The sequence below is a fragment of the Pogona vitticeps genome, chromosome 1 (genome assembly GCF_051106095.1).
Source record: "Pogona vitticeps strain Pit_001003342236 chromosome 1, PviZW2.1, whole genome shotgun sequence".
Classification (NCBI taxonomy): Eukaryota; Metazoa; Chordata; class Lepidosauria; order Squamata; family Agamidae; genus Pogona; species Pogona vitticeps.
The window spans coordinates 269636578-269654131 of NC_135783.1; the positions used below are offsets into that span (position 1 = coordinate 269636578).

Here is a 17554-nt window from a genome sequence, read left to right on the forward strand (position 1 = left end):
TTCCAAGTCCTCCATATAGAGCACGTTTCCATAGTGTCTCAAGACTGAAGGATGCCTATGAATACTATAAGCAATTTTGGCCAGGTATGAATCTTAATGGTACACAAGCATATGTAATTTATGAACTTTAGAAATGATGATGAATAATAATATCGGATGTTTTTGTTTTTGAGGCACGTATATTGAGATATTAAATACAGTGGTGCCTCGCTTGACGAGGATAATCCGTTCCAGCAAAATCGCTGTAGAACCAAATCCTCGTCAAGAAAAATGAAAAAGCCCATTGAAATGCATTGAAAACCAGTTCAATGCGTTCCAATGGGTGAAATACCTCAGCGTCCAGCAAAGATCCTCCATAGGGTGGCCGTTTTCTGGTGCCTGTAATGTGAGGAATCCATCTTAAAACACAGTGGGGAGCCATTTTGAAAGCCCGACGATCAGCTGTTTTGATCAACGTTAAGTGAAAAATTGGTTCCCAAAGCAGGGAACCGATAGTCATTAAGCGATGTTTGCCTATTAAAACATCATTTTGAGATTGCAAAAGCGATCGCAAAAACCCCATCGTTAAGCAATTTCCTCGTCTAACGAGGTAATCATCAAGCAAGGTACCACTGTATGTGTGAATTACAAATGGTGACTATGTTGACAAGAGTAGATATATAGTATCTTTTTGTCTACAAGAATGGAGATTTTTGATGAATGAACCCTTGTATGGATTTTATTGGTGGATAAATAATCTTAAAGATGAAATGAGAAATGTTTATGATGGGAATTGAATAGATGGAAATACAGGTGAGAGAATTCATAAAATTTATTATAAATTTAGGATGTTAGACACTCAATTAATATATGAAATAGGGATATGAAACATAATATGTCTAGATACACACAGATATAATATGATGTAGTATAGAAATAGGGCATAAGATTTGCTGTAGTCAGAATTTATATAATGGATAAGTTGGTATGGGAAATACCTCCCCGCTTATATGTTTTGTTTGTCTTACATGTTCTTGATTGTTTTGTAGGTTTTTGTTTGTTTTGTATGTATGTATGTCTCAAAAATAATAAAATAAAATAAAAAACACTACACTGTCTTGGCCTCCTTGGCCAAACTCTTGTAATATTTCAAACAATTTTGCGGTTTAGTCATTAAGTCCTGTCCGACTCTTCGTGACCCCATGGACCAGAGCATGCCAGGACCTCCTGTCTTCCACTGCCTCCCAGAGTTGGGTAAACTTCATGTTGGTAGCTTCGATGACACTGTCCAACCACCTCGTCCTCTGTCATCCCCTTCTCCTCTTGCCTTCAAACTTTCCCAACATCAGGGTCTTTTTCAGGAAGTCATCTCTTCTCATGAGATGATCAAAGTATTGGAGCCTCAGCTTCAGGATCTGTCCTTCCAGTGAGCACTCAGGGTTGATTTTGTGCAAAATGGATAGGTTTGTTCTCCTTGCAGTCCAAGGGACTCTCAAGAGTCTCTTCCAGCACCACAATTCAAAAGCATCCATTCTTTGGTGGTCAGCCTTCTTTATGGTCCAGCTCTCACTTCCATATAATACTACTGGAAAAACCATAGCTTTAACTATGCGGACTTTTGTTGGCAAGGTGATGTTTCTGTTTTTTAAGATGCTGTCTAGGTTTGTCATCACTTTCTTCCCAAGAAGCAGGCATCTTTTAATTTTGTGGCTGCTGTCCCCATCTGCAGGGGGATTTGGTTTAGATTATACCTGACTAGCCCATTGGTGTTTCCTACTTTCTTCAGTTTAAGCTTGAGTTTTGCTGATGATCAGAGCTACAATCAGTTCCAGGTCTTGTTTTTGCTGACTGTATAGAGCTTCTCCATCTTTGGCTGCAGAGAACATAATCAATCTGATTTCAGTATTGCCCATCTGGTAATGTCCATGTGTAGAGTCGTCTCTTGTGTTGTTGGAAAAGAGTGTTTGTGTTGACCAGCTTGTTCTCTTGACAAAACTCTATTATCCTTTGCTCTGCTTCATTTTGAACTCCAAGGCCAAACTTACCTGTTGTTCCTTTTATCTCTTGACTCCCTACTTTAGCATTCCAGTCCCCTAGAATGAGAAGAACATCTTTCTTTGGTGTCAGTTCCAGAAGGTGCCGTAAGTCTTCATAGAATTGGTCAATTTCTGCTTCTTCAGCATCCATCGGTGGTTGTTGCATAAACTTGGATTACTGTGATGTTGAAAGGTCTGCCTTCAATTCGTATTGACATCATTCTATCATTTTTGAGATTGTATCCCTGTACAGCTTTTCCCACTCTCTTGTTGACTATGAGGGCTACTCCATTTCTTCTATGGGATTCTTGCCCACAATAGTAGATATGATAATTATCTTAATTGATATTGCCCATTCCTGTCCATTTTAGTTCATTGATGCCCAGGATGTCAATTTTTATTCTTGCCATCTCCTGTTTGACCACATCCAGCTTACCAGGGTTGATAGATCTTACATTGCAGATTCCTGTGCAGTATTTGTCTTTACAGCATCGGACTTTCCTTTCACTTCCAGGCGCATCCACAGCTGAACGTCCTTTTGGCTTTGGCCCAACCACTTCATTAGCTTTGGAGCGACTTGTACTTGTCCTCCGCTCTTCCTCAGTAAGACGTTGGACGCCTTCCAACCTGAGGGGCACATCTTCCATCGTTATATCTTTTAGCCTTTTGTTTCTGTCCATGGAGTTTTCTTGGCAAAGATACTGGAGGGGCTTCCCAGTTCCTGATCCAGGTGGATTGTATTTAGTCAGAACTCTCCACTATGACCTGTCCTTCTTGGGTGTCCCTGCACGGCATAGCCCATTGCTTCTCTGAATCACCTAAGCCCCTTTGCCATGACAAGACAGCAATCCATGAACGGGCGTCAAACCAGACAAATTCCTTAGGACTGATTATTAAAAGGCTACCCCATCCACAATCCACTCACCAAAAAAAAATCACCATTAAGACCAAAAGGTGCTGGCGGGCGGGGAAGGCCATTGGCACCCAGAAGGTCAAAAGTAAATGTTATAGAGTTCTTTTTCCTCAGGGAATAACAGAGAGTCCACACAGAAGAACAGGTAACTCCAGACAATAAATAGTCAGTTGGCTGACTTACACTTTCGGGAGGAAGAAACAGGAATAAGAAGCACAAGTAGGATGCTAAGAAACAGGAGTGAAAAATATAGACGCTGCTTTCTGTATTTAATATTAAAACTATTTTTTAAAAAAATTGAGGAAAAAACCTGTTTTCACATTTGTTACCAGAACAACTAGAAGTAGCCATAGGTTGTTAGCGAAGAATACATAGCATGGGATCCAGTGCCCTCTAGTGGCCAGTTCTATATATTTCCCCCTCGTTTTCCCCTTTTTACCATGTTCACGGGACGTGGTGGCGCTGTGGGCTAAACCGCAGAAGCCTGTGCTGCAAGGTCAGAAGACCAAGCAGTCGTAAGATCGAATCCATGCGATGGAGTGAGCGCCCGTTGCTTGTCCCAGCTCCCGCCAACCTAGCGGTTCGAAAGCATGCAAATGTGAGTAGATAAATAGGTACCATCTCGGTGGGAAGGTAAACAGCGTTCTGTGTCTAAATCACACTGGCCATGTGACCACGGAAAGATTGTCTTCGGACAAACGCTATGGCTTGAAGAGCGGGATGAGTGCCGCCCCCTAGAATCGGACACGACTGGACAAAAATTGTCAAGGGGAACCTTTACCTTTACCTTATATTGCTATTATCCACGGTTTCAGTATCCATGTGGAGGCTTGGAACCAATCCCTGGTGGATATGGGGGTCCTACTGTATTGACTTGTGGTGGCTCTCCAGGCAGGATTCTTTCCTCCCAGGAAAAGATTCAGCTTCTGTAGGCTTAGGCTAGCTGCACAGATCCAGGATGCCCCTAGAAGAAGGGAATATTAAACCATGTTTAAGTATTATGTACCTGGAAAACTCTGAAAGGGGTCGCCATAATCAGAGTTGACTTGATAGCACATATTATTATGAAGATTTGTCTTGCATTGTATTTGGGAGCTGGTAGGGTTTCTCAAAGGGTCATGGCTAATTATGTGAGGTTATTATATGTCTTATAATACAGGCATGGATTTCCACTAATTTGATTTAATGTTCTTCCTCAGCAATTTAGGAAGAAAGATTTTGTTTGCTCTCCATATTGCACACATATGTGCCGTTCTCAACTTAGAAATGGTACTTCTCATATTATTACTGAATAATTACTCACAAAAATAAAAGATCTAGAGTGACTCATCCTTTGATTGCTTCCTTCCCAGGATAGTCTTTAGAAGGGTATATGGCCTTCCTCGTGATGAATTTAGAATCATTTGCCTATTTGAATGAGTTGCAAGACTGTACATTCCAAGCTGCAAAGATTTGTAAATAATGGTTGTTGTCGATTTTTCAGGCTCTTTGGCCATGTTCTGAAGGTTGTTCTTCCTAACATTTCGCCAGTCCCATTGTAAGTGCCATCAGCTCCCCAACATATGACTTAGCCAAACACCTAGCAACTCTCCTACAGACCCACATTGGACAAACCTCATCCTACATCAAAGACTCAGGACATTTCATAAGCAAGATCAGCACCCTAAAACTCAACCCTGGGGACAGACTGATCAGCTTTGACGTAGTATCCCTGTTCACTAAGGTACTGATAAAGGACACCCTGACACTCATCCAGGAGATCTTTCCAGAAGACATCAAGGCCCTCTTCCAACACTGCCTAATGACCAGCTATTTCCAGTGGGATAATGAATTCTATGAACAGACAGATGGAGTGTCCATGGGCAGCCCCCTCAGCCCGGTTATAGCAAACTTCTACATGGAGCATTTTGAAAAACTTGCCCTGGCTTCGGCACCCCTTGCACCCACAGTCTGGTTCCGATATGTAGATGACACCTTTGCAATTTGGAGCCATAGTGAAGAAAAATTGGAAGAATTTCTCAACCATCTCAACAGCATCCACCCTAATATACAATTCACCATGGAAAAAAAATAGAGGGCCAACTCCCGTTCCTAGATGTCATGGTCCTACACAAAACTGATCTCCGACTAGGACACAAGGTCTACAGAAAACCCACCCACACAGACCGGTACCTACACAAAAATTCCAACCACCACCCACAGCAAAAAAGAGGCATAATCAAAACACTGGTAGACCGTGCAAATTGGAACTGTGAAGCTCAGTTTCTCAGCACTGAACTCAACCATCTGAATTGGGCGCTACAGGCAAATGGCTACTCCAAAAATGAAATCACAAGAGCCATCAAACCAAGAAAACAACACCAAACTGAAGAAGAAAAACAGCCACCCACAAATAAAGTATTTCTGCCATACATCAAAGGGGTCATGGACCGCATGGGGAAACTTTTGAAAAAACACAACCTACAAACAGTATTCAAGCCCACCACAAAAATACAACAAATGTTATGGTCAGCAAAGAACAGAAGGGACCCCTTCACCACTGCAGGAGTATACCGGATACCTTGTAGTTGTGGCCAGGTATATATTGGAACCACAAAACCAAGCATCCACACCAGAATCAAAGAACATGAGAGACACTGCAGACTAAAACAACCAGAAAAATCTGCAGTAGCTGAACATGCCCTAAAACAAACTGGACATGAAATTCTATTTCAAAATACCAAAATACTGAACAACACCAGCAATCATTACGTCAGACTGCACAGGGAAGGCATTGAAATCCACAAGCACCAGCAGAACGTCAACAAAAAAGAGGAAAGTTTGAAACTCAACAAAACTTGGCTCCCAGCTCTCAAAAATACAGCGTGCAAAAGGTCAACAAACTCTACCCAGCCACAAGGACCAGGGATCACTACACACAAAAGACCAGCTAATGACACCCATCAGCCACAGTGACAGATAATCTCTCCATCTTATCACAACAGTACACCCACAACAAGACACACTAATCATCCATCTACAGAAAAAGACAAAAGTCCATCTCACAGCCATAAATACTCCACTCCCAAGCCCACTACACCAGAGCACAGAGTGCTGTCCTCTGAAGATGCCGGTCACAGAGACTGGCAAAACGTTAGGAAGAACAATCTTCAGACACGGCCAAAGAGCCCGAAAAACCCACAACAACCATTAGATCCCAGCCGTGAAATCCTTCGCGAATACATTTGTAAATAATGTCTGCAGAAGCAACTGAAGGTACTAGATATTTTAATTTGTCTTCATCTTGTTATAATTTTAATCATGAACATGCAACCTTAATAACCTTGTCATAGCTTTAATTTTCCCACCCCTTTTATGTTATTAAAATATTTGTTTTTCTAATATAAAGGTCTGCTGACTGCTTGATACAGTGGGGTCTCTACTTAAGAACTTAATCCGTATTGGAAGGTGGTTCTCAAGTGGAAAAGTTCTTATGTAGAATCTGCATTTCCCATAGGAATGCATTGAAAACCATTTAATCCGTATCTGCTCTTTTCCGTCCATAGAAACTAATGGGAAGCTGCTATTCCGCCTTCTACCACTAGAGGGGGATTTTTTTCCCCTTAGGTCAGGGAACAGTGTTAAAAGCACTTCTGACGAAGCTAATTTTGAAGCAATGGACTGAAAACCAATTAATCCGTTCTGGCTGTTTTTTTTTTATGTAGAGGTGCGTTCGTACATTGAAGCATTAGTTCCCATAGGAGCTAATGCAAAGCTGGTTAATACGTACTCTACCACTAGGGGGAGAATTTTTTTTAACCTAAGATGACCTAAGGTTAAAAAAAGAGCAGGAAAGTTTTTTTTTCCTGTTCTTAATTGGATTTTTGTTCTCAAGTAGAAGCAAAATTTAGCAAATGGAGCTGTTCTTAAGTGGAATTGTTCTTAAGTAGGGACGTTCTTAAGTAGAGACCCCACTGTATTGATACCGACATGACTCAGACTAAAATTCTTCAGATCATGCTCCATATGTCCTTTTATCTACAAAATACTAGTAAGTCACCTCACAAGTCTATCTTCTACAATATTTCTGGCCTGAATCAATTTACACTCACAATCACAGTTAAAAATAATGTTTTCCATGACCTCAGTAGCACTGGCTAGTATTTTTAGACATTATCTGTATTGCAATTAATTTCTAAAATGCTAGCTTGGGCTACTAGAGGGGTCACTGAAAACAGCTTTATTTTAGTAAATCAATTCTCTGTGCTGTGATCCTTCTGTCCCATTTTTGGGCCCATATGTGGAGGTGGGAAGAAACTAATTACAGGTTACAATTAGTCACTTGCAGTCAGCTTCTTTTTTTCTACTTGCAGCCAGTGCCTTAGTTCAAAGCATCAGTTTGGGGAAGACAGAGATAAATTATTTTATATCCTCTGAACAAAATTCTCCCTAAAAAGGAAGATTTTTGCTATATCATGAAACGCAATAAGGCAGAGCCTCCCAGAGCAAAGAGCTCCACCGTGTAAACGCGACCACGGAGAAAGTCCATTCCTTCCTCTTATTAGACAGAGCTCTGCCAAGTAAACATAGAACATAATTCCTCTTGCAAATCTTAGTGGGTGGGAACTTTTTGATAAGGAGGCACTCCCTAAGGAATTTTAATAGGGCAATGAGAACTTGGCAAGACTTAAGAGTAAGGGAAATCCACAGTGTGAACTGTGTAATACTTGACCACCATACAAGGGGCAATTCCAATCCTATGGTTTCTAGGCATGTGGCCACTCCTAAACATCCTATCCTGCTGGAACTATGTTGAAGACAGGGTTCCCAAACATTTACATACTGCAAGGATTCTGTGCTTGCCAGTCCTTGCCATGATCCCTATAAGCATCTGTAATTCGCCCCATCTGCTGTGCAGTCTGATTGAGAGATGAACAGTGTGGTGATAAATGGAGAATAGACTTGTAGCTTGCAGGGTTTGGATATGCTGAATAAATCCATTTTAAAATTCTGTCCTCTTCCTATGGAAAAGGGGATAGCAGGGACATGGTTTGCTGGAAGACCTAAGAGAGAGACTATATGATGAGATGTATTAAAGATTAATACCTAGGAACATATGACAGAATCTAAATCAACAATGATCTTCCAGCTCTCCCTTGTACCCAAAGCACTGTGTTGCTACTAAGGTTTTCATTTACAAGGAAACAAACTATTTGCAATGCAACTTTGTTTAAAAACACACGGTTGTTCAGGCTGATTTCTGAACTGAGTCTATAAAAGCACATTCACAGAATACTGAGAGTAATGATGATGCCTACTAAGACTAAGGCACTCAAATGTTCCTGATCCCCTTTCCATTTTACTCCCAGTAATGGACACTGTAAATTGTTCCAAATGTGCACATTAGGCTGCAAACAGCTTGTGCTCTAAATGAAAGAAAAGCCGGAGCAGAATCATAATCAATGGGACCATTAGTATGACAGGAGATCCAAAGATAACTAGATCATCCTGTGCATGCTTTTATCTGTGATCATTTCTTTTTTACAATGTGCCATTTTGACATTTCACATTTGCTGCTCATTTCTGAGACTGCTCTTATTTCCTATTATGCGCTTATTGCTTTTTCCTCATTTTTTTGTATTGTCCTTTGAAGAACAGTTGCTAAATCATCTAGAGATGCAAAAGGTTTCATTACAGCTCTTTTGTCTAGATGAGATTAAACTCTTTTTGAGAGTAGCAGTTTTAAAACTGGGGTAAAAAGCTACATTTTTCCAGTAGCAATGTATGGAAGTGAGAGCTGGACCATAAGACCAAAGACCGCCAAAGAATTGATGCTTTTGAATTATGGTGCTGGAAGAGACTCTTGAAAGTCCCCTGGACTGCAAGGAGAACAATCTTGCAGGAAATCATCTCTGAGTGCTCACTGGAAGGACAGATCCTGAAGCTGAGGCTTCAATATTTTGGCCATCTCATGAGAAGACTCCTTGGAAAAGACCCTGATGTTGGGAAAGTGTGAGGGCAAGAGGAGAAGGGGACAACAGAGGACAAGATGGATGAACAGTGTCATCGAAGCTACCAACATGAATTTGACCCAACTCCGGGAGGCAGTGGAAGACAGAAGGGCCTGGCGTGCTCTGGTCCATGGGGTCACAAAGAGTCAGACACAACTTAACAACTAAACAACAACAAAAAAGCTACATGTAGGCACAAACAGGAGGCATACTTGGTCACCACAGCACAAGCTCTGATATTTCTCTGAACCTGTATTCTCTAACATAATAATAATTTAGTGAGCTAATATTCTCCTCCCACCCAGGATTCACTCTAATAACAATTAAAATTCTCTGCCAGTAGAACTTCAAGCCGCCTTTTGTTTCATCAGTCCCAGGCAAGCAAAGTGAGCTCTTCTGCCACATTTTTGAGAAAACTCTGAATCATAACTAGAGATGGGGGTATTTGTATATTAATATGAATATCCCCGCACAGGTGGCGTTAATGAGGTTCTAGCCCCATGGGGCCGGATGGTCCACTCACTGATCTGCCACAGACACAGACACCACAATTCTACCAATGGCTCTGCAGTGCACGATCCACTCCCCACTCCTATCAGGAGGTGGGAGGACAAGCCTCACTGCGAGGTTGAAGAGTGGTGAACAGATGACACACTGAGGAGCCATTGGTATAATTGCGCCATCTATGCCTGCATTGGATTGGTGAGTGGACCATCTGGCCCCATGGGGATGGACCCTTGTTAACGCCACCTGTGGGGGGATATTTGTTTTCGTATACGAATACCCCCATCTCTAATCATAACCTTTTCTTCTGGACTCTCCAATTAATTCTAATTAATTAATTATCTCATCTGGGACTTTCTGGGCTGGCTGCCATGATCGATGAAGCAGCCACATTTTTCGATGTGATCTGACACAAATGATTGTAAAATCTGCAATCCCCTCAGAAGAAACATCAACTTCTTGGCTCCCTCATGTCAGTGTAGTTCCACATACACATACACACTCTTACCATCCTTACATGCTCAGGGTGGGTGGATGAATTGGGAGTGTACCACAATTAGTAACTATTAGTTACCACAATTAGTAACTAAAGGCATTTTTCAAGCCAACTCTAAGTCATGGAGTGATGGGAGTCACTGAGACCTTTGCTGCTGCTCCATATCTGACTTGTGGCCATTTGTTTCTAGCTTTTTGGGATGCATTTATTAAGGGTTCTTCAGTTAGGATACCCATCTGTCTTTGCTGGCCAAAGGAAACCATTTTAACTTCAATGCCACAGAGGAAGCATTTTTTGCAGAGCACCATCTATTGAAGTTTCTAAAGCAATACTGTTGGTCCCAATTGACTAGGTTTTTCTTTCCTTTCTCTACCACATGAGAAGACAGATGTAGGGGGAAATAGCTAGGAGACCAGATTGAAGCTGTTCTATCTGTATACATTGATCTCACTCCAAAATTTACCTACACACATTTATTTTGGAATAAGAAAGACAAGAAGACTCAGTTCCATACTGTGTATGTAACACAGTAGGTACTTTAGTACTGAGTGAAACAGGCACAGAGTGCAAGTACACAGGATTTGATTTGCAGCCTGTATTATGTTTGAAATTACAGTCAGTGTTCACACAGGGACTGTGGATTGATTCAGGAGTTCATCCTTCATTCCGGATGTTGTATTCCAATCCACAGCCCCCTTTCTTTCTTTCCTTTCTCTGGTCCTTCCTCTGCCATACTTCCTTCCTCTGGTTCTTCTGTTTATCATTTTATGGTTCTCTGTGAAACCACTTCCTCATTTAAAGCTTCAGACTACTACGTTTCTCAAAAACATTTCTATAGAAAAATGACATGGAAAGGCACTTAACAGCCTAAGACGGCAGAACATCAAAAGTCTGAGCAGTAATTTTGCAAAATACATCATAATTCACATGTCAGAATGATTCTATAACAGGGATCACCGCTTTCACCTTTCCATCTGTAATTTTTTCCCCTTCCTTTCAAGGAACGCATGCAGGAATTGCATGCCGTGGGCTTGAGTATGCAAGAGCTGAGCAGGGCAGCTGAGGACAGGACATTTTGGACAGAGCTCATTCATAGGGTCACCATGAGTTGGAGGCAACTTGATGGCATGTAACAACCACAAATAATGCAGGAATTACCTAATCTCTAGTCACATATAGTTTTAAACTATTGGCATGATATACTAGTCCATTTTCAGACCTGTCAGTTAAGTAAGGGCATGACCACATGAGGCAAATGTTGGCTAATTATACTCCTATTAGATAATTGTAGAAATTTCAGGTCACATGATGCACGCCCATTATCAAATCATTTACCCAGCCAGTGGTATAACTACAGATTATTTCCCACTTGCCAGGAGGCATCTATTATTTTGTTCCATGGCATACTGATATATTCCTTAGTGGTATGACATGTGTGCACAACCCTATTGATTCTTTTCTGAAGGCAAGTCACCAGGGAGAGCAGCTGCCATTAGTGCTGCATGGCTGCCGTTGTATAATTTTTTTTAATTTTTTTTCTTGACCTGTTGCTATGTAGGTAAACTTATCTCAATGACCAGGTATGCCAGAGCATTGGTAGGTGTTGCATCACTCCACCTGCTGTCTGGCAAGTGACAGAGCCCTGGATGGGGGTGCTGGGTCCATTGAGTGCAATGCAGTTCTTTCAGAGGCACCATCACAACAGACAAAATTTTACCAAGCAGGAACCTCTTCCCGACGTATTGACGTACCAGTAATTTTTTAAAAATATATATTAAAGTAAGGGGCTGCAATGGCCCAGAAAACAAGAAAGAAAAGAAATTGGTACCACGGTGAAGCCAGACATGATTATTCAAATAGGAGAAAATGAATTAGTAACATTAAAACACATTGGATAGCAATTCAGTGCAACAGAGGTATGGAAAGTGTCATTAGAAGTGGGAAACATTTGCTTCGCAACTGCAGTGTAATTAACAGCACTAAGCCTTTGCTTCACAACAAAAGGGCCTCCCCACAAGTTTATTTATTTATTTATTTATTTGATTTTTACCCCGCCCCTCTAGACCATGTCTACTCGGGGCGGCTTACAAAATAAAACAAAACAGTATAAAAATATATAAAATCATAAAATTACAACAACAATTTCAATTTAAAACAATTAATTTAAAGAGAGGATTACCAAGATGGAATAGCAAAGAAAAAAAGAGAGAAAGATTTAATTGACTGGAGGGAAGGCCTTCTTGAATAACCAAGTTTTTAACTGGCTTTTAAAAACACCCAGCGAGGGTGCCAGCCGAATTTCTGTTGGGAGGGCATTCCACAGCCGAGGAGCCACCGCCGAGAAGGCCCGGTTTCTTGTTTTCTCCTTCCGGGCCTCTCTCTGCGTCAGACCCCTCAACCGCCCCTGCTGGCTATGTCTGGTGATTCGGGTAGATCTGGGTGGGAGTAGACGGTCTGCCAAATATTGAGGTCCCAAACCGTTTAGGGCTTTATAAGTGATCATTAGCACTTTGAAGTTCTAAAGGTTACTTTGTTTGACAGGATTCAGGACTAGCACGTGATCCTCCTCATTAAAATCATGATGCTTTCCTTTTGCATACCCCCCGGACCCTAAACATCATACTCAAAACTGCCTACAACACCAAAACACCACCTACAGACATGTCCCCTATATTTATCACATGTATGTATCACATACTAACTGCATGGGGGGAAAGTCCATTCAAATCATTACTGTATGAAGAAGCCCTTATGGTAGGAAAAAAAGCCGCTTGCGAAATCAATCAGTCTTTGCGTGATGCGGTCAGTAACAAATACTTTGAATTCACACATTTTATAAGTGAAGCAAATCCTATGATAGTTGACCATGTAGTCACACTCTGAGATAGCAACACCCTGCCTTTCAGAGTTTAAACATTATCTTCTGACACAATGTGAAGACAAAGCTACACATACAGAATCAAATCTATTAACTGTGCAAATATTTGTTTTTGTCTCAGTAGGTATCCTAATGTAAAGATGTTTCTTCATTGAATAATACCTGGCAATATGTAAGCAAACATAGAACAGAAAAATCTACAATATTCAGTGTTGTACTACCATCAGAAAAAATAATTTTACTGAGAAAACCTGCTTGGGGTTGTGTTGTAAAATACCTCAGAAATTATTCACAAAGTTATAACAAAAATCAACCTTAGTAATTCACAGAATTACAAAGGATTACTGGAAGCAAGTATTAAGCCAAAAAACTTTAATTAATGTCTTGTTTGCCACTAGTAAGTAAAGTACTACCAAGCCATGGAATAGATCTCCTCCGGTAAATTTCTGTATGCACTTTCATTGAACTTTACTGGAGAATCAGGGGCAAAAGCAGATATTTGCACAAAACTAAATTTGCTTTGATATTTTTTCATGAGAAGTTTTTGGCACAAAGTGTATTGGTAGTTATAGCTATAATAAACAGCTTCCTTCTTTATCTGCCCATGTTTAAACATCCAACTACATGACGCATCAAGTTTGCAGTTAGAAGTTGACAAAATATCAATAGATATATCCAGAGACAGACTCTTTTAAAACTGCCAGGCATAAGTGACCAGTTTTGCAAGTGAAGTCCATGTTTATATCATGATGATAGACAATTACAAAACAAAACAAAACAAAAAAGCTAAACTGCAGAGACAGGTAAATCTTGAGCTGGCATAAACAAAGATCTTTTATTTCCTACAAGAACTCCATTTTAAATGACATGCTAACCATGCCATGCAAATTGACCCTGACACAAGTTCATTCTTATTCTAAGTCATTTTTCGTCTTCTTCCCATGCCTTCACTCTGCAAAACGAGAAAAGAAGATACTGTCAGCACCCAATAATGACAGTTGTTTAAAAACGTAACATGTACCAATAATCTTTCCACTACTATTGTTCATTTATAGCTAGAAAACAATAGAGATAGAAACAGAGATCGCTAGATACAGAGTAGAGATTGGATATAATGTTTGCATTACAGCTTTTAATGCCTCCTACTCTCAGTGTACCTGTAGCATCAGCTGAGTTCTCTTCCTTTCCATTGTAGCTGCAGCTGCTACTGGTTTTCAGAATGATGATCAAATCGGCAATGAACAAAAATAACATCTGTGGTTCTGGCTTCAGATGACAGGTCATGTAATGAATCTTTACGGTGGCTTCTGGTTTTGCCCTCATAATCCACTTTGGCAAAACTGCTGATAACTCAATTTGCTCATCACCAGATATAGCCATTTTATTTGTTTGTTTGTTTGTTTGTTTGTTTATTACATTTACCTCCCCTCCCCTTCCACCAAACAACAGCACTCAAGATGATTTACTTCTTAAAATAATAAAAACATATAAAATTCAATTTAGCTTTGAATATATATACTTTTTAACCAAAATCCCATAGCTGTAGTTAAGGCAGTGAAAACCACCTCCATACCATCACTCATAAAGATGCTAGTCTGTTTAATTCAGCATAAGCTTTTTGATAACTTGAGAAGCTCTGGTGTATTATTTAAAGAACTAGAGTGTATTATTATTTCATGCCATGTGTCTTCTGCTCTCCCTGCCCACCTACCCAATATTTTGCTTTCTCTCAATACAACAGGCCTTGTAGAATCCTGCAAAAAATAATACGTGCTGCAAACCATGTTGACATAATTGTAGGGCAGTCTATCCATCAGAAGAACAAGAATAAATCCCCATTATCAATGCTGAAGGTGAGATGTGAATCCTTTTTTTCCAATAGACTAAAATACATGATGGGGCATGAAATGAAGAGAAGCATGAAGTTTTGCAGCTGTCAGATTTACCTTCAATTCAAATTTCCTTTGGATGATAGCATTTTCTGGCAATATTTCATGCCTACCATATTTTAATTCTCAAATGACTCTTAAATAATTTCTGATGGTGTAGTAGTTAGAGCGTTAGCAGGTTCAAACATCTATGAAGCTCTATATTGACCTTGAGGTTGTAAGTGTCTCTCAGTTTCATCCAACTCACAGAAATACACCAACAAGATAGCAAATTATTTCCTCAGACCGAGTACTTAGATAACTTTGTGAGGAGATTTTTTTTTCTTATCATGTGTGGAGAGTTCAGAAGTATAAACTAAATAAATAAAACAGAACACTTAAATAAATTGTGCATGGAAGCGCTTAAGATTGGTCCAGTATGTGTTAAATTATCAGAAGACTGCATTCATTTATGGCAACATTCAGTCAAGAGAAAAGCTTGCAAGACTGAGGACTTGACTCTGGTCTACTGAAGATGTGCACAGACTGAAAATTCTGTAATAAGCAAAAGGAAGATATATCTTTCTGAAATTGAAAACACTCATACACCTTGACCATTTACTAGCTCTGAAAATAACTGGACCACAATAACCGGTGTAGTAAAGATGATAAAAAACTGAATCATAGAAACATAAAATAATGAAGTTGGAAAAGGCCAATAAGGCCATCAAGTCCAATCCCCTGCTCAGTGCAGGAATACAAACCAAAGTATATCTGCCAGGTGGGTGTCTAAATTTCTCTTGAAAGACTCCAGCGTTGGAGCACTCATCAACTCTGAAGGTAATTGGTTCCATTGCTGCAGTGTTCTAACAGTTAGGAGGTTTTCCTGATACTCAGTTGAAATCTGTCTTGCTGCGACTTGAGCCCATTGTTGCGTGTCCTGCATTCTGGGATGAGCAAGAACACTTCCTGTACCTCCTCTATATGACAGCCTTTCAAGTATTTGAAAAGTGCTATCGTATCTCCCCTCAATCTTTTTTTCTCAAGGCTAAATATGCCCAGTTCCTTCCACCTTTCCTCATAGGGCTTGGTTTCCTGCCCCCTAATCATCCTTGTTGTCTTCCTCTGAAATTTTTCCAATTTGTCAGCATCCTTCTTGTAGTGTCCAGAAATGGGCACAGTACACAAGATAAGTCCTATCCAGTGCTGAATAGAGAGGAACTAGTACCTCGTGGGATTTGGAAACTATATTTATGTTAATGCAGCCTTCTTTGGCTCATATTCAACCTGTGATCTACAATGATTCTACAATCCTTCTCACTCATAGTATTGCTGAGCCAGCTATCTCCCCTCTTGTAACTGTGTGGTTCATTTCCTTTCCCCATGTGCAGTACTCTGCATTTATCCGTGCTGAATTTCATTCTGTTGTTTTCAGCCTAGTTCTCAAGCCTTTCCAGATCATATTGAATTTTGTTTGTGTCTTCCAGGGTATTAACAATTCCACTCAATTTTCTGTCATCCACAAATTTGTTTAGCATTCCCTATATCCCCTGATCCAGGCCATTGATAAAAATATTAAATAGCACTGGGCCCAGGACTGAGCCCTGGAATACCCCACTTGTTACCTCCTCTCAATTTGAAAAGAAGCCATTAATCATCATCTTCTCTGAGTATAATTCTGTAGCCAACTGTATATCCACCTGACAGTTGTTCTATCCAGCCCACACCTAGTTATCTTGCTAATCAGAATATAATGGGGCACTTTGTCAAAAGCTTTGCTGAATTCAAGTGATACAACGTCTATAGCATTCTCTCTGTCTATCAGGCAGGTAATGTGATCAAAAAATGATTAGTCTGGCAAGAATTTAAGCTGAATTCTGGAAAAAATAGATCTGCAGCTTTGAAACACTACTTAGCCACATTTCTTTTATGGAAGCTACTATCTACTATTACTCCAGATTAGAATGACCGCAACAGAGCCTGACAGGAAAACACAAAAATAGTACAATAATAGACTGCTCCAAATTCCCCTGTCTGGACAGGCCCTTTGAGACATGTATGTATGTATGTATGTATGTATGTATGTATGTATGTATGTATGTATGTATGTATGTATGTATGTATGTATGTATGTATGTATGCATGCATGCATGCATGCATGCATGCATGCATGTATGTATGTATGTGTTTATTTCTACACAGTGGTGCCTCACAAGACTAATTTAATTCGTTCCGCGGTTAATGCTGTCTTGCGAAAACTTTGTCTTGCGAAACATGTTTTCCCATAGGAATGCATTAAAATCTAATTAATGCGTTCCTATGGGCAAAAAAAGGGACGTGGTGGCGCTGCGGGCTAAACCGCAGAAGCCTGTGCTGCAGGGTCAGAAGACCAGCAGTCGTAAGATCGAATCCACGCGATGGAGTGAGCTCTCATCGCTTGTCCCAGCTCCCGCCAACCTAGCAGTTCGAAAGCATGCAAATGCAAGTAGATCAATAGGGACCACCTCGGTGGGAAGGTAACAGCGTTCCGTGTCTAAGTCACACTGGCCATGTGACCATGGAAGATTGTCTTCAGACAAAACGCTGGCTCTATGGCTTGGAAACGGGGATGAGCACCGCCCCCTAGAGTCGGACACGACTGAACAAAAATTGTCAAGGGGAACCTTTACCTTTACCTATGGGCAAAAAAAGAACAAAGTCAAATTTGGTTTACAAAGGGTTTATTAAGTGCTCTTTAAAGCCATACATATTGTGCAGATGATTTAAAAATTTTCAGTCAAATAACTTTGACTTTTTAAATATCATAGGAAAAAATTTAAAAATCAGCAAACGTGAGGCAAGAACAAAAAACGGAAAACATTCTTCTTGCGAAGCACGGCCATAGGAACAT

The 17554-nt window shown here is 40.3% G+C and overlaps 1 long non-coding RNA gene across 1 annotated transcript; it reads right to left on the reverse strand.

Annotated features, from left to right (window-relative positions):
* Positions 1-7609: 7609 nt before the first annotated feature.
* Positions 7610-14079, reverse strand: LOC144586149 (uncharacterized). Its single transcript, XR_013540901.1, has 2 exons — positions 13954-14079; positions 7610-13748 (listed from the first exon to the last, which is right to left on the reverse strand). It is a non-coding gene; the product is annotated as an uncharacterized LOC144586149 (long non-coding RNA).
* Between the last annotated feature and the right edge of the window lie 3475 nt (positions 14080-17554).